General features: G+C 40.5%; 1 protein-coding gene across 7 annotated transcripts in view; it reads right to left on the bottom strand.

The window, feature by feature from the left end:
• Nucleotides 1-18,364, bottom strand: part of ATXN1 (ataxin 1) — a 292,826-nt gene extending 274,462 nt beyond the window's left edge. For 5 of the 7 annotated variants that reach the window (XM_017808481.1, XM_017808479.1, XM_017808483.1 and 2 more), the window contains exons 1-3: nt 17,306-17,371; nt 9,931-10,033; nt 9,457-9,526 (exon numbers count right to left, since the gene is read on the bottom strand). The gene's annotated coding sequence lies outside the window, so the exon portion shown is untranslated. Of the gene's footprint in view, nt 1-2,614; nt 2,681-9,456; nt 9,527-9,930; nt 10,034-17,305; nt 17,372-18,285 lie in introns of those variants that run through there. The other 2 variants (XM_017808477.1, XM_017808484.1) reach the window with 2 other exon arrangements.
• Between the last annotated feature and the right edge of the window lie 311 nt (nt 18,365-18,675).

Raw genomic sequence — 18,675 nt, 5'->3', positions numbered from 1 at the left:
GGGGGGGGGGGGGGGGGGGGGGCATGATGTATTTTCAAAATAAAGGGGAAATTTCATAGTCTAATGGCTGTGTCATTGGTGGGTTTGGTATAGTAGAATAGGATAAAAGCACCAATGTTTTTTACAGCCTTTACTTGCCTACAAACACTATATCAATATATTTTAAAATAAAAATAGACACATTTTTCCTCCCCAAAACCCCATTACCTAAATGTAATTTGATACCATGTTTTAAGGTGTCATTAATGACATTTAAGAGATGCTTATATCAGGATTAGAGCCTTGCAGCTACTTAAGTTGTAAACGAAAATTTAAAATATCACCAATATTTTCTTGATGAAACAATTGAGAGATGGATCTGATCACAACCTAACAATTAAAAGATCCAAGAAACATTTTTATATGGCAGTCACCATTTAGAATAACACAAAATCAAGACAAGGCATCAGAAGCTAATGGAATGACTCAATTCTCCATTTTGTCCAGCATTAAAATGTTCAGTTATGGGCTCATTTTGCATGTCACCTTAAATTTCCCCTACTAGCTGAAAAAAACCCCAACAAAATAATTTCAATGGGGTTATTAAAAAATTTCCAGTTTTCCCATCTTCCTGATTCATTTATTGTTTAAATACTGCACTGTATTTCTCTCAGTTCTTTTCCAAGCAGCTCTTCTCTGCAATGCTCAATACATTCTTTAATGGGACCCCGAAAGAAAAAAAAAATCAGTTTTAAGTTGTAGGCATTGCTCCATCCAGAGAATGTCTATATGGGTTTTCAAAGACAACAGGCTTTTCGTATGTCTAGGATTTACATAGTTGGACTTGGTACTCTTCCGGAAGCTTGCTTTCACACACTCTAAACTTGTTTGCTTTATCCTGCATGAGTCACAGTGAAAAAGCCCACTCGGGAAAAATATCCAAAGAAAACATGAGCAAACTACTTAGTTGGAAGTAGGACAGGCCTGTGCCAAAACCAGAGACTCAAACATATCTGAACTTTGGGAATATAGACTTTAACTTCATATATATTCCCCATGTCTACAATAGGTCTCAGAAGATTAATTCGTGTAATTAGTTCTACTTGTAATTATGCTGTTTGGTCACTATTGCCTTTTGGCTGTTTTGATGCTTTCAGGAAAGGAAGTGGTTTCTGGAGACAAAAAAAAATGAAGCGTAATTCATTCCATTTGGAATTGCTGCTTTCCTTTCTAACAAATGCTTCTTTAAGCACTTTGGAGAATCTCATCACCCTGATTCCCAGAGACACTCCAAAGAAGTCAGAAAAATGATTCTGACCTACTCCACGCATGTATCAATCTGACATTGTGTTGGACAGAAGCTGCAAGACTCAAGATGATAAACTTATGAAAAATCTTCAGTTTTGCATGCATCCAAACTTTTGGTCAAATCTGAAATAGAGAGATAAAAAATATAGGTTTTGTTTTCAATATGAGTGCTCTCAGCATCTGATGACCTTTTGCCTGAATTTTCTCTTCAAGACTCATACCAATATCTCTGTTAAAAATCTCAAAGTAACTCATTTCAGAATAAGTAGATTATCAAATTATCTGATGCAAACAATTTTTACCACAGTTCTATTTTACAGGATGAGCCACACACTGAGAGTATACTATATATCTGTTCTTATACAAAAAAGGCTGTTATATACTTTTAGTCTGAGTAGCACTTTGACTTCATCACAAATTCTCCTTTTCCCTTTAGATGCCTTCATTAAGGATATAAGATTGGCTGCAAAGAGTTCTGTAAAGAGTTCTTTACAAAAAACTTCTCCAAGTTATAACTGCCTACATAGAAGATTCAACAGGACATACAGAACTGGATATCAAGAATAATGTACACATCCTTACAGATGGAAATGAAAGTTCTTGCATTCTGTTAACATGGATCCTTTTCCAGAATATTTTTATACCTAGGCTGTTTATTTATTTTGGAATGTCTTGAAAATTTCACCCTCTTCTGGCTTTACAACATACCCCACATGGATAATGTAATGACTGGACATCATGTCTCTAGGATTTTATGTGCATTCTTATACAAAAACTTTAAATGTGGTCAGAGGTATTGTAAAACTCTCTCTGTGAACAAAGCCACCAGCTAGTCTGGAACTTCTTAGTCATAATAAAAAAAAATAACTAAGTGAATTAATATTTGCCTTAGAAAGATTCTCTGCTGTGTACAAATAGTGCTCTAGAGTCTTTATCAGGTAGATCCCTGGTGTATGTAATTTGGCTTTGACAAAGCTCGGGTACTGCTTGGCCACCTGATCTATATTGACTCCTCTCTGGTAGGAAAGGTCAAACGATAGTGTCCTTGATCAGGTATTCAGAGTGGTGCATCTTTCTTGACTTAATGCTGCAGCCCTCTACTCTAAGTGCTGGCATTTTAAGACAAAACCTGGACAGGAACGGATCACTACATAAGGAAACTATGCCATCCCATCAGTTTCTCCAAAGAGTAGCATACAGGTTTCTTCCATTCTGCTTTGCTGTTTTAACCACGAAGTATTATAATTTTTGCTGGAAGCACTGAAGAAGAAACAATTGCTGCTGGAAATACTCAGCCCACACATTTGCTGGACTATGAAAGCCCTACCTCTGCTGTAATCCACACAGGACTCTCAGGCTCCCTCTTCTCCCTAGTTCTGCAACCATCTCATCCTACGTCCTTTTTCAGTCTCTTTGCCCAGATAGCTCTACTTAGCCAAAATCTTGAAATCACTGCCTGCTCCTTGGCACTAAAAGCATCTCCCACACAGAACGTCCCAGAGATTAACGTCAAGAGTACATAGATACAACAAGGTCTTTATGTTTCCCTGCTCTAAACAATACCACAGTGGTCTGACAGAGGTACAAGGGTTTCCATTGTCCTCTGTGAAAAACATTTAATGCTATCCCTTCCTCCTCCAAATGAGAAATCATGTGTTACTTGATGTTTGACTGGTCATGCCCTAAAGCAAACACATCTTCCTCAATTAATGCACCTGTATCAGCCAAGAAAGCCTGGCTCCTTTCACTGGCACTCCATGGCTTCCAAGTGTCCTGAATGAATCACCTTTTTTTATTTCACATCTTATGGGTCTGCAGCTCCTACACCTTCAGCTGTCACTTCAGACATATGGTCAGCCCTGCACAAAATGACCAAAACTCCTGCGTCCATCAGGTTCACTGACATACTTTAAAAACTCACATATCTGGGTCCTTTTCTCAGTCACCAATTAACTTTTCCCTTTACAAGTCTGTATTATCTAAACTAGATAATAATTAAAAAAAACCAAAACAAAACAAAATCACTCTCTATAGTATAACATCTAATTACAAGCCTGTAAATTTCCACAGTCCAGTGTACACAGTGTCTTTGTTCAAAGCCTGGACTGCTGTGGCACAGAAAGGGAATTAACACCTCTTCTCCCATGACAGAGTGGTTGCTTCAGGCTACACTAACACAGTAGTGTAGCTTGTAAAGCGTAAATAACTTCAGTGCTGCCAGTCCTATAACTTTCCTATATAGGAACATCCAGGAAAACTGTTGTTTACCTCCTGCATACCTTCACATGGTATTTGTATCACAGTTGTGCCAGGATATCCCAGTCGTACAGCAACAAGTCCTGCTGCTCCCCAGACCTTTTCACAGCTACATGAAGGGTAGCTGAATTTAGTGTCTTAATACGTACTAAGAACTGACCGTGTGAAGCACAAATCAAAGAGAAAGACTCTGGGATGCAGAGGTGAGGGAGCTATAGCTGGTTTGTTGCACATGGTATGTGTATTACTTTCCATAGGGATCCCTACAGCTAAAGTTATTGGAGCTATGTATTGTGTGTGCACCATTCTTCAAAAATCAGATCTGTTATAACAACAGGGATAAAGATTTAGTCTACGTCTCTCTGTCAGCAGGTCTTGAGCTCCTGCATGCCTAAGACTTCTCTGAAGAAAACAATTTGGAAACCAAGGCATATGAATATGTCAGAAAACTTTTCCATGAGATCTCCAGAGTTAGACAGAATGATTTAAGATTCCCACACATGGATTCAGGCCAAAACGATGCCCACCTTGCCCTGGTTATATTTCCTTTCCTGTGCTTTTGTCACTTGGGTGAAAGGGAACAAAATGTGTGTTATGGCCTCCTTTCCTGCCACCTCACCACCTTTTGCAAGTTTCTTTCAGTGAGAAAGAATACCACTGTACCCACCAGAAACAGGACCACATGCTTGGAGAGACAGCAACCCAAAGCATAGACCACCTCCTGGCTGCGCTCACGCCTGTGGTGTGCTAATCCAGAGCCCACCCAGAAGTCTCTTGATGAAACAAACTCTGCCTGTCCCTCTCTGAGCCAAGCATAAATACTAGTTCTAAATAGGGCTTTTTCCACCCGTGAAATTGAAACGAACAGCATTACAAAACAGGTCCATCTGGAACTGAAAACACTGAAACGTTGGGTTTGTACTTTCTTGATGTCCAGAGTAGCTGTGACTTCTGACGCATCAAGAAATATACTGGGTATTTTAAGTACGCTTTTAACCCACTGGCTAGATGGGACAGGGAGGGGGAGCAAAGGGGTCAAAATACAAGCTGCCTAAGAACAAAATCTGTGAGCTCTGACCTTCTGTCTGAAGATGAAAGCTGAGTTAGGCGATTTTTCTATAGATGTCATTAAGGCAGCTTTTAAGGCTATCCTTCTTTAACTCTCCGTTGCACTTCAGTATTGTAAACAACCGCCGGAGGGAGAGTTGAGTGAGTGGAAGTCCAAAAAAGTAAGAAGTGTTTTCAGCAGTGGAGAATATTGATCATAGTGAGAAACCATTTGTGCCCCAAAGGGCATCAGCTGTCACTATTTCCCTGGCTCTGGAGCCGTATTTAGGTGCCTAATAGGAGTTAATTAACATATTCATTAATAGGTAGGTGGAGCTGTGTCAGTCTCTACAGACAGGGAACACTGACATCAAAATAGACTAAACATAATTTGAAACTGTCCAAGTTCACAATTGATAGCAAACACAGAAAATGCAGCATCATAGCAGACAACTGGCATAAAATCTATTCCATTTGGTGTGCTTCCAATGAGTGGCCAGAAACAAGTATGTAGTATTACCTGACATGGTCAGTTAATGAATAATTGGTGCATAAGAACAGCAGCTAATCAATGAAAGGCTTACTCCATTTTGAACTCACAGTCCCCTGAACAGTTTAAATCTTATCTAAGGCAATTCTGGATGATCTCTATCTCCTCAGAAGCATTTGTAGATAGCTCATGGCAATGCCTTCCACAGGCTTAGTACATATTATACAACACTGCGTCACTTGAATCAACTTCAGGTTTCCTGCATTCAATCTTTTCCTCATGTGACTAGAAAAAAAATGAATAGTTCCAATTCACAATTTCATATCATTCATTAATTCATCATCCAAAAGCTGAAATTTAGTTGTAGACATGGCCTAAATTCAGAGAGATTCCAAGTACTCGGCTCAGAGGTAGATCCACCTCTTCCCTTCTACTGAACTCCCAATTGACTGATACTGCCTCAAGGAATGGCAGGTCTTACTAGATCATTTTGTTACAGCAGATACTGCATAATTTCATCTTGTAAGTCCACTGTTAGGATGAACACTTAAAAAAAAAGAGTTCTGTCCAAACCGAGCAATTAAAACAAAAAAAGCTACCAGCATCAGACATTGTGAGGGAGCAGTGCAAAGGAGAGGAGAGAGAAAATGGGTCCAAAGTGAGATCCTAGCAAGTGGGAATGAAATCTCACTTGCTGGCATGCACTTCAGTAAACAGGTTGCATACTATACTCTGCTTCCCCACCACACTCCAATTCAAACGCAGCTCACATACGGAGTGTGAATGTTCTTGTTCAAATCCCATAAGGTTTTTATTTCCTTTGCTTATTGACAAAACAGTAAAAACACTACGTCGAACAATTTTGCTACAAGAAAACAGCAGTTTGTCAGAACAACCGAATAAGGCATCTCTCAATGGAAAAAACCACAATGTTATTAGGCAGTGGAATGTAACAGAGAGATTTCATTATATGGATACTGAGAGATTGCATTATTTTCTCTTAAAAGGTAGCATTTATACAAGTTATACAGTATTACAGGCACACGAAAATTACTTGAAAAGGGAACAGAGAATGATGTTGAGAGGTTAAATGGGGTGTTCCCCTTTATCTCCTCAGACAATACAAAGCAAGTTGATACTCAAGGAAACTGAAAGGCAGTGAATTTACCAACAACAAAAGGAATTTTTTTATTCAGCGCATGATAAATAAGCTAGGAAACCTGCAGTTTTGAGACATTATTAAAGCTAAGAACTTATCAAGATTCAAAATGAGATTTTTGTATATGCACACAATAGGAAAACTGGCAGTAGCTCTGAGAGGTAGGTTCTTTTGAAAATTTCTGACAAGACCTAGAAGCTGAAGTTCCACCTTCAAAACTGATTTAAGCCCACTGCAATTACACCTGCATGAATAAACCCTGCTTCTGTAATTGATTTCATCATTCAAGAGTGCTCTGGTGCTAAGAGCCTCTTAAACTTACCCTACTCTTGTCTGGCTCCTCAGGGTGGCAAACCCAGCTAGCATTCATCTTTTTGCTCCTGGGTGTCTGTGAAGACATAATTTGTGGTGCCAATACCTGTTGCAACCTGAGGGGGTATGACTGAGGTGGTTATTCACTGGTAAATTCTATTCCAAGATACAAGTCCAAGACTCCTTTAAAGGTCAATAAAAAGCTGGTTAAAGGCACAACTTGGCTTCCAAGATGCACTGGCAATAGGCTCTCCATGTATGAAGGGCTTTAAAGGCCATTCTGGATTCTTGCTTTCATTTTTAAACTGCTTTGACAGAAAAGAGCAAAATACTACCATGCACAAAATTGCCACAAAGTGAGATGGGACCTGAATCAGGCAGGGAATTCAGCAAGTAGCAAATTCACTGATGAACGCAGCTTGGATTATTCCTAAGTATATGCAAACGTATGCTGAGCTCACCCACTAGTTTCATCTAGCAAAGGGTATCCTATTTCAGAAAACTGTTCACAAAACTGTTACTTACAATTACCCCATTTATAAAAAAGCAATCAGGATAATTCATTTTTCTGCCTAAGGACAACAGACTCCTTGTTTGGGAGCATCCCTTTTCCACTATGCTACCAACTGGGTAGCATCCCTTTGCCACTGTGCTGGGCCACCCTCAAACTCTCCTCTCTACTTAGCACAAATACGCATTCACTAGCAGGGGAACACAGGAGCTTCCACTTGCAGAGAAGAGCCCCAACCATCAGGTTGGTTTAGTCTCTCACCAGTTCAATTTTCTGCCTCTGCTCTAAATAGCAGAACCTGGAGCTCTAGTGCTTGTAAACATTTAACGTCTTCTCGGGCTAGAGTGCACACAGAGAATGACAGCTTAGCCAGTGGCCAGAGTATGTGCATTTAAGTTCCTGGGTTTGCTCCACTAAAGGTTATTTATCAAATTTGAAAAAGATAATGAATGTACCATTTCAACTAGCAATGCCTAATAGCATGGTAGAATACGTAAAAAGGTATGAATTCTAAGCCTTTCACACAGAATCGAGGAAAATCTGAAATTCAGTCTGTGATGAGATCCTGATTTGGAAAAAGCTTTGAGGTGGATGTGCCTAGGTCTTCTCTGGCAGCAAGATCCCCAACAAAGCCAAAAAGAATTTCAACTGAAAAAAAAAAAGACGTATTTTTTGAGATTACAAACTACAGAAGTTTTATAAACAGAGAAAATTCAAAGCAACTTATATATCTCCCCATAGCCAGCCCACTGTGCACATACATGCAGGTCCTTAGTTACACTTAATGCTGGGACTTGCGCTTTTCCAGGCCTAGGACTGGAGCTTGGTGTGAGGTATCCCTAGACAACACTGTTAAGTTCACTGCTTGCCTGAATCTGTATCATGTAGTTAGGGTCAAACAAAATGTGTCCATCTGCTGTTGCTGCAGGAATGGATATGTGTTCCTTTGCAATTGGCCATAAAAGAACTTATTTTCCTATTACAGAACCTTTCATCAAGAAATAGGAAGTGGTTTCTTGCTGTAACCACTGATTCCCTCTGAAACGTCAGCTGGGTCAAAAAGGGAAGTGTAACAAGCAAGTTTCTCCCCCTCATCTTTTTCTTGAATAACTGTACCACAATTTTCACCTAAGGAGAGGAAATTACCTTTGCTCCTCCATATTCACTGCAATATGTTCATGGTCATACAGAAATGGCCATGAATGCTCATGGTTCTTCCATCATACAGTTTACAGAGACAAAAAGAAAACTCAACTTCACAAAAAGATAGAAGTAGCAGTAAGATGATAGAAATGCTTCTCTAAGAGCATTAGTTCAGGATCGCCTTCTTACCACTAAAAAGGGAGTTGTCAGAACACTTACACAAAGAAGTAGTCCATACAGCTAATGTGCTATCAGTTTCCACCTGAGCATCATGCACACTAGCTTTTTTATGTAGACAACACCACTGCAAAGACAATTCTCTGACCATCCCTTGAACAAACAGAAATGAAGTTTATTTACTCAAATAAGAAGCTACTGGTTCTACTAAAGTTAAAGCTGAGACTTATCTCTTTGTGCTGAGATTAAGCTGGGGGTCTTTTCTCTGTGTAAGTGACTACAGAAAACAGATTAATGCTACTTTATGCACATCCCAGTGCTGCTAATGGGTTTAATCAATTACTGTTCACGCATTGTTTTGAGGATATTAGTATTCTTCTAAAAGTTTGTATCCATCTCTCTTTGCAGACTGTTTTCATCACTGAGATCCCTACAAAGTAGCTATACAACATTCAATGCAACAAGGCTAGAGAAAAGTGATTATCTGCTGAGTATACACATAAGGACAGTAAGTGTTTAGAGATTGGTACTTTATGAGACAGATCCTGTTTGCTGCTCAGAAAACGTTTTGGCAAAATATGGAGATCTGCCAGAAAGGGTAGCAGCAATACTGTATTGTTTGGCATTTTTATAATTTGCCTTGTCCCCATGCCTTCTCCACCCTCAAAACATGCTTGCCTTGATTGAATAACTCTCATCTGCATTTATATTCTTGTATCTTTATCTATTATGCATTACGTGCACATGAAGCCAAGTCTCTGATCATATGCTATTTAGAGTATACAAAACTTCCCTGGAGGGTTTCCATTTAGAGAAAGAAGCAGATTATTATAAGTCTCATGCAGTGGTGATAAATACAAAAGGCTCAGCTATTTCCACTGCAGAGTATCAATGTCATTCATGTGTCCCTAGTTTAATATATTTGAGTATAGCAGCAGTCCTCCACAAAGAACTGGGAACAGGTTTCCAAGAACATCAGGTAGGAAATAGCTTTTGTTCTCTCTCCTGCTGTTGTCCAATTTATACAGCAAAGAACTTCAGACCAAATTTACAATAGTCTGTTATTCAACTCACCTGCAGTACTACAATTAGTGACTTCAGAAGGTTACATGCTGCCTTTCATTTTCAGCATGCTTGGTCTGCACTGAGGGATAAAAAAGGGCAATGTAATCAAACAATACAGTAATAATTGTACAGAGCAAAACAAAGGGGAGAAACGCAACTAAAGGAAAAAACGTAAAAAACATTTTTTCCATGTAAACTCATGCTGCTTACCAATTTCCCTCAGAACAGAACAGCAAATTGTAACAAAACACAGGTAACAGAGTCATGCCAAAGCACTTGTGACTGGGTTTTGGCAAAGGATGGGCAGCAGAAGGGAAATGTGTGTGTGACAGAGTTTCTGAATGCTGCTGAGTCTTACCCTTTGACAATTAACGCTGGGTCATTTGTGGGAATGCACTTGCATGTTGGGTTCTCCCTATGGACTAGATGGGAATCATTCCAAGGGGATTTTGTTCCAGTAAGAACAACGCTTAGATCAAGTACCTCTGTACATAGCCAGCTGGAAGCCCAACTCTTGAGACTGCAGGGTTGAAATTCATTCCTCTGGGATTCCATTAGTACCCCTGGAGTGACACCAAAGATATTTCTTATGGAAAAAAAAAAGAAAAAAGAGTTAACTGGTTTGCCTTAATACCCTTAAAAGACATACCACATTAGCTTTCTCTTCTGCATTTTCATTGTGTGCTGCTTTCTTTTCTTCAAGGAGCTTGCATCCAGTTAGACACAATGTGTAAAACTGATCCACTCCTATCACTGATTCGTAAGATGCGTAAATAAGCATTCTTTATTGATCTCTCTTGGCCAGTCTCTTACCAAAAGAGGTTACCAGACATGTCTCATTCAAGTGCTGACATTAAAGCAAGCTTGTTAGTCCAACTGGCAGGGATAAAATTTCTGCCTCACAACCACCTAGTCTGTGACTATCTTTGCTAGTCATTCCACTGGAGGTCAAAGGCTGATGACACCAGACTAGGACTGTTCAGATAGCAAGAAGCTGGCCAAGTATAAATTTGCAGATAGGATGAAGTAAAGTAAACAAAAGACTGAACTGTCTTCTGACCCTCTAGTTGATTCCTTCTCAGTTAAAGTAAAGCACTTATGTCCACGCAAAGAGTCAGAACAAATAGTGTTCAGCTAAAGGTCTTGTGCCCAAATGTTTATGAAAGAGCAAATGGTTTGTGTCTTTCCTCAACACTGACAAAGGGAGAGAGCAACTGGAAGCCTTACTTTTCCCAGCCCCATTGAAATGTCTTGTCCTTCACTGAGCTAATGGATATAAACAAGGAAGAGGAGGGAGGCCTGTGCCAAGGCAGTTACTCACTTCTGCTGTTTCACCAGCCTTGTCCCAACAAGGTGCAAGCCCCCTAAGTTAGGAGAGTACATTTTGTCATCTCAGCTTGCGCAGACAGTGCAGCCACAATAATTGGTCTGTACATGTACATGTGCCAAGGGATGAGAGTAACTATGTTCTTACAGGCAAATAGGAAAGAAAAAAAAAGGTATTTTGAGAGATTATGGGGCAGTGCTGAGTGCTGCAATCACATATGTTATGACTGGCCATCAGCAACACAGACAATTAGATTTATTGTAATGTGAAGTGACACTGGCTCCTAGTGCTTTGCAAACAAAAAGGCTTGTGACTCTCAGTATATTGGCCATGGTTCACTTTCTGCAATGAAACAGGGAGTTTCCATGACTACTTCTTTCCCTTAAGGCCCAAAATTTAATTGCTTAATTCTGGTTGCCCGGTACTCCTTACAATATCATTCACATCAAAGTCCACTTGCCTTTGCTTCTCTCCAGTCACCCTTCCATGAGGAGGAGATGAAACTTTAGGACACCCACAAGCACTGTAGTATGCTAGAAAGACAGTCTTTGTTGCTCACACATTTCATGGCTTCTCCATGGCCTGGAAGGAAAGGTAGGGCAGGATGCTCTGACCTATGAAAAGTATCCCATCCATTGGGTCCTTGTCTGCCTCTATCACTGAAGTGATGGAGAAGGACATCTGGGTCTTGGGTCCTCATCCCTGACTGCAGAGTCATAGGTGATGAGAAGCTTGCTGTTTGCAACCCTGCCGAAGGAGTTATACAGCTGCAGGAAACACTGACGTGCCTTTTGAGATGGCCCAGCAGGTCAGTTCTGTCTCTTTAATGTACACAGCTTTTGATATTTTTAGAAGTTTAAACTAGCATGATACAGCAGTTGGCATAAACCCAGCCTCTTCAAGTTTTGCTGTTATCTGCTCATATTTCTACTAGGAATTTCTCCCAGTAGTAAAGCCACAGAGCAGGACACAGTCATCACAAATACATGAAGACCTTTGTCCCCAGCTAAGCCCTGCCTGCACCCCTCTGTGCTGATACCTTGCACACTAAGTATGTGTTTCTAGAGCATTGCCTTGGTGGTGTGGCTTGGACACATCAGGCCTGACAAGTCATTTGGAGTCATTTTTTAATGGCTGGGAAGTAGAACCTCAGTGTGAGGTGGAGGGTGTACTGGTACAACAGCACCAGAAAACTCTACTTTGGAAGGGTTTCTTTCCATTTCCAGAGACTATCTAAGCTATCATAGGCACTTGTATGAAGAGGTGACCAAAATGAGAGGCTCCAAATAACCTCACTGTCTCAGTGCTAAAGAACATGTGTCAGGACAATTTATCCTAAAACTTAGAAACAATTTCTCCATTTTCTCCTCCCCATTATCCTTCATTCTCCTTCCCATCACACCCCTGCGAAATGGAGGGTTTGCCAACACTTCAGACATAGAAATCATGAAAGATTACTCATGAATCATGTGATTTCCCTTAATTCTTCGAAACTATTGTATAGTTGGGAAGAGAATCCTGACATTTGGACTTCAGATCTCATACCTTAAACATACAAAAAAATTTTCTCTCCTTATTTAAAAAAGCAGAGACAGAAAAAACATTAGAGATCCAATTCTCTGCTGCACAGCTGTACGAGCGGGGGCTATCAAGTAACTGGTCTAGAATAGTCAGTGTGAAATGGTGGAAAAGGAAACACCTGGTACCTAATGAGATGTTACAAGCTTGTATTTGCAATGAAAGTATACAAATTCAAGAGGAAAATGGACTCATGCAGCCTGAAGCCAGGAAAATCCAATGAGCAATGGATTGATCTTTAGGCCTTCAACATCAATAGGACTATTCATGCACTTAAATGTTACATGTGTATTTTAGCACCTGGCTGAATTAAAGCCTCAGATAGCAAATCAGGAGATGGCTGCTTGTTTTCAGCCTGCAGAAAAGCCAACCCTTTTTGAGAACTGCGCTCATTACCCTAGTTTATAATCTCCTTAATATCAAAAGTTCCACAAAGATACATTTTGTTCCCTAGAGCTCCTCAGAAATCAGCTAAACATATGGACTGCTTGCTTACACCTACTACAGAAGGCTCAGTATTGAGGATTTATATATTTTAGTCTATGTGGTGTAAATATGTATAAATTTATATTGTGTTAATTTATGGCATACACTACAGAAGGTTTTGCGTGAGCTACATTGCATTCCTTCCCACGTTTGTGCTGAAATATTCATCTTCGGGTCTTTTTCTCCATGTTTTCCTTAGTCTCGCCACAGATGTTTGGGCAGCTTGCGTTAGAAGGGAGTGTGCCTTAGAAGTACATTTAGGAATTTAGGTGATGAGAATACCAAACTCAACTGTGTGGCTACAGCCTGACATGATTAACAGGCTTGGTGAGCACTCACCAGTGTCTGAGACCTGTCCTCTGATACCCAGGCAAGCATTGCAACATAGGTTGCAAATTAGCACCACCAAGACAGACACCCAGTGCACAAAGAACTTCTGTCTCCGGAACTGCCAAACAAGTGCCTGACAAACATTGTGTTCGCACACAAAATACGGATACATAAAGCTGCCGTGCCAAAAGAAGGACTGATTCGCGCAAGAACAGGCACCTGCGTATCAACAAACTGCACTCAGCGTCAGCACCAGCAGTCCCTCCCATCTGCATGCATGCAGCTTTCCAGAATGAAAATGCATTAATGTGTCCCAATCACTTTGAAATTGATAGGACTCTTGCTGTTGGATCAACAAGAGCAAGGTCAAGCCATTGGGCCAAAACATAGCCCTTATCTCCCCCTGAGCCCTTATCGCAATTCTATCAACACAGTCTTTGTGTACAAGGACTGGCGGTAACCCAGGAGTCCCAGTGCCAAATCGTGGTAGCATTAAGAGCCTGCTGCCTGCCCAAATGTCCAGCAAGAGATATGAAGACATACAGAAAACTTAATTAAGGCATGACCTAACCAACAATAGTGGGGCCCAACACACTGTTTAATTGCTTAACATTCCCGTTGTACATCAACACATTGCATTTTACTGACTTACTGGAATATGAAAATCCACAACTACATAAATAGTACCAGAGGGAGTTACCTGAATAAATAAATCATATCCAGCTAAATAAATCTTTCAGCTCACACAGAGTCCCAAATGCAACACTTAGCACTAACAGAGAGGAATGAGTAAGAGAATGCGTCTGCAAGCTGTGAACTACTTTACATTTTTGACCCTTTCTCCCATTCATTGCCCAAAAGCATTTCTGTGTTCTGTGTTTATGGCAGCATACTGCAAGATCGGGGTTCAAAGTCCAATGCTACTTCAGATTCTCTAGATAATTCTGGAAAAGTGACTTTCTCCTTTGAGGCCCTCTGGGAAGGACACAGTTACAGATATTTTTCTCCAGTCCTCTTTGCTTTTCTCATCTATCTAGGATCAGGGACAGGTTTTAAAAGGTATTATGATTGCTAAAGCTGCAACCAGTGCTCTTGCAAATCCCATCAGTCACTTCATTTTACCCTTGAGAACAACAGCAAATATCTTTTATCCCCAAGTGCCCCAAGATCCTCATCAGATCTGTCCCTGTGCTCTGGGATGGTGAGTGCCCACCAGTGTGTGTGTTACCTAATGCAGGAGTGCTGGTATTTCACAGTGCAATGTTAGAAGAATAAAACATACAGTGTTAAGTAGACACAGATTTCAGTACAGTTTAATTTAGTTTTTCTGGATAGCTTTTCCATAACTACTACTACAGCTACACCACACAATAGTAGATGCATCAAAAATGCTGAAAAAGCATTTTTGCATAGAGAGGGTGAATAATTCTAATTTAGCAGGCAAAATTCACAGTAATTCAATGAGGGCGCAGATTACATTACCCTGCTATGTTGTTGTACAAAGGTTTAAATAGATTGTACATTTTGCTGGGTTTATTTTATAAACAGGCCAACTAAAGCCTCACACATAAAATAATCTACAACCAAAAATACAACTCTCAGACTACTGCCACTCTTCTACCTCACCCTTGTTTGCCCAACTCTTTCCCAGCCTATTGCCCTGGCCCTTCTTGTCTCTCCTGCTGAAAGGATTCCACGGTGGAGTCTAAAGTTGCACAATCCAGGGAAAAGTCACTAGGGCTGAGCATGGAAATGAGTGCTCCCTGGTCCCCCACGTGCTGCTTCTTAACTGATCCTAACCCCCTCCAGTACCAAAGAGTTACACAGCACTGGGAAGATGCTGTTTGGCCCTCTTTTCCTGGAGCAATAGAGCCACATTCTTAGCTAGGGTCCTGAAGCAGTCCTCAAAGGTGAAATAAACAATAATACAGTTTAGAGTTCTCATCCTCCTGATTTTCCTATTCTCCTGGTTTCCTCCCACTTTCTTCCTTCTCCTAGGATTTAAATAATGACTGAAAGATTAAAAACAACAGAAGTTAGTAATCATCCTATCATGCCTTAGAAACAACAGAACACACTCAATGAGTGTTGATGGTTTGAATACTTCTGTAGGCTGAAATATATTCAGAGAGCACTTCAGTGAATTTAGGTAAATGGGAAAAGTTGTTTAAAAAAAAGCCCAAAACAATAAAATTCCAAAAAGCAAAATCTGATCTTGGATAATTAACAGCAGAAACAGGGCTAAATTGAAATAAATTATTCAGTGCAAGTACTTCAGACAGCTCTTACGAATAACACATGGATCTGTGGCACTCTTTAGGGGACTTTGTGCCTATAAACTAATTAATAGATCTGACTTCTCCATATGTAGTTTTTCCATCTGTAACAGATAAAGTATGGATAGGTTTCTTCATGTAACAGGAAAAATTAAAACTAAAGTTATTTTTGTAAGTTGTAGAATATTCTCTAACTTATTCAGAATGCGAATGTGTGAAATACCATGACAGAATGGAAATTGATTTTGTAAAATGTGAGAGTGAACGACCGCGCTCTGAAACATGTGGTGCAAAGTCAGAGACAGGGCGCTCGGCTTCCTTCCCCTCCAACCACCGCCCAGGGATGTTGCAACCCAAACGGCAGAGTGCAGAAAGGAGGGCAGCTCATAATCCACTCCTCACTATGGTCAGCGAGCAAGACAGCAATATCAGAAGCATTTTTATTCTAAAGCCAAAATGCTCCAAGTTTTTGCCATCCTGATAAATTACACAACAAGGCTTTGCTTAAAGCCTTTGCAAGCCATTGGACCCTTTGGCTTAATCAACAGAGAAGCTTCCAGTCACTCCTTGAGGCAGCTACCACGCTGCCTGCATGTGTAGGAAAACGCTGTACAGTCTCCCAGGGTAAGCAGAGCATGCATGAGTTTGTCCAGCCTTTTCAACTAGTTAGAAATCTGTCTGCAGCCATTTCATCCAGCTCAGGTTGTGAACACTGCTAGAACTCAGCTGAGAAATAGCTCACTTCTGTTTTTACCGATACCTCATATTTCACAGGATTAACCTTGACACTTGGATTTCAGAGGTAGCTTCCAAAGTTTTCGCCAAAGTAAGGTACCTCTGTCAGGGTCACCCGCATACATTAACCAAATCCAATGTGTGAGAACCAACAGTTTCTCCCATGCTTCCCTCTCCCTAACCAGAGAGCTAGTCAGTGCTCTGACCACACATATTAGCATACTTATTTATTTGTAAAGATTACTTAACAGAATGTATTAGCAGAAAGTGACACAGTCTTACATTTCAGTTTTCCAAAAGCAAGAACTGTTGTACAGCCAAGTCACCATCAACATTTATAAAACCCCCAAACCTATTCAGAGCTCAGAAACATGTGGGCAGTTTTTTACCTGACATCTTTTCTCCCAACATGCTTCATAACTCTCATCAACAAGTTGTCCCAACAGTGGTGCCATGTCTAACCACTATCTGTGCCAATAATTAACACCTCTTAGTTGCCTCCCCTCTTCTTATCCCACATCCATCTCCGGTCCACACCTCATCACCCACCCCAAACACCTGGCCACCTTCACTAGAAACTGCCTCTTATGCAGCCTAATTGCCACAGCCTGATGTCCAGCAATGTTCCTGCCCCAGTCTCTATATGCAGCATTTGCTTGAGTGTGTTGACATCAGCTCTCATTACTGACTTTAAGGAGAGCATCGAGAAGAGTTTCCTTCACTTCCTCTTCTGTTGATGAATACAGACAACAAGTCCTGACATCTACCTTTAATTAGTATGAAAAATGGTAAACTCTGGGAGACAACCTGGAGTTTCATCCAATTTGACGTTAAGCCTAAACCTAAACTAAATACTCCTCAGCCTTTTTGGAGGCTGTACTTGGATGCAGGGGTTTGGTTTCACTTCCTGTCTAAACTGATTCTGCACACAAGAGATAAGATATGTTTTTCTTTTTATTCTAGCAATTTCTGCCTCAGATTTCACTCCTTACAGAGCACTCTCTACAGAATTGTCAGTCAAAAATACAAAAAAACCCAACCATACACATCTACATTATTCTTTTGTTTGTGTTAGGGTTTGGTTGTGGTTTGTTGGTTAGGTTTCTGGGGTTTTTTTAAAACTTACATGTCTTTTTAACATAGCTGGGATTCACCTGCTCCTGCCCTTTCTTTGTAGTTACGTGCATCTTCCTTTTGTCATTCCCAACACGCTTTTCATTTCAGCAAGCTAAGAAAAGAGTCTTACATGCAAGAGATCCAAACTTATGCTAGAAAAAGACAACAAGAACATTTCAAAAGGAAAAGCAGACAGGATAGCAAAAGACCCTATTGCTCTCCACCATCAGTCCCCAACTATCCGACAGGATGTCACATATGCAGAATTGGCATGGTCTTTCACATCGGCTTATATCAAAAGAATAAGTTAATTTGACAATTAATAAATCCTTTCATTGTTTCACTTACCCTTCTGCTTAAGGAAAAAAAAGTTTCCTTGGCAGTCTCTCCAATCTGTATTCAGTACACCAGTTAAAGAATAAAATATAAGACTGAACAAAGCTGCTGGTGTGTGACTGCTCCCCCAGGTGTCAGCACTCTGGTGGCTGAGGTGAGGGCAAATGGAGGCAAGCACTGATCCCATTTTCTCGGCAGTTTTCCTGTGTAGGAAAACATTCTTATCAGGGAATCACTGTGCATCAAGGCAAACGCTGCTCAACAAAACAATCCGTTTCCCCCAGCACCATGAGGATATCTCATTTCCACTTACACCTGTGCACCTGCTTTGATACTGCATACTTTGCTGTTTGTAAACATGCAGTCAGGTCAGTTGGAATGTACATGAATGCAGCCCAAGAGCCTGTTTCCAGCTGCAGCCCCTATTCACCGACCACACAAGGGATAAAAAAGAAAAGAGGGAAAAAACCAACCCAACAAAAAAACCTCTGCTCTCCTTGGGGACTGAGCTTGTTTCCTATATAGTAGTTTAACAGAGGTGAATCTTCCACTAACCTGGTTGGTTGACACAAATTGTACAGGGAACAACAGGAGGCTTGTCAGCACTGCTCCGGCATACAAATGAACATAACAGACGGGTAGCAATAAACTCACCTAAAGATAAAATTATGATCTTCAGTCATTGAGAAAGATGATAACTTAACCACAGGATGTACCGCAATTAGCTTCCTCAGCAGCCTACAGAAGCAATATATACAAATTACAAGATAATCTTCCGCAATTTGAAACCATTTAGGATCTTTAGCATCATATACTTGGATCAATTTAAATCTTAAAGTTGCTATCATCTTTCCTTCTTACTCAGAGATAAATATCTCCTCGTTCTCTAGTGAAACACAGTAGATGCTGTTTTCATCTGACCTTAACTGTATTCACTTCTTTCTTTCAAGGTAGCTGGTTGAGCTATCATGAGCTCCCCAGGACTGTGGCTGCAAAGCACAGGCAGCGTTGGCCACCACAATACCTGTGTTGGATTGCCCCCAG

This window comes from Lepidothrix coronata, unplaced genomic scaffold (genome assembly GCF_001604755.1).
Source record: "Lepidothrix coronata isolate B3197 unplaced genomic scaffold, Lepidothrix_coronata-1.0 Scaffold23, whole genome shotgun sequence".
NCBI classification, from domain to species: domain Eukaryota; kingdom Metazoa; phylum Chordata; class Aves; order Passeriformes; family Pipridae; genus Lepidothrix; species Lepidothrix coronata.
This window is presented reverse-complemented; position numbering and strand designations above follow the sequence as displayed.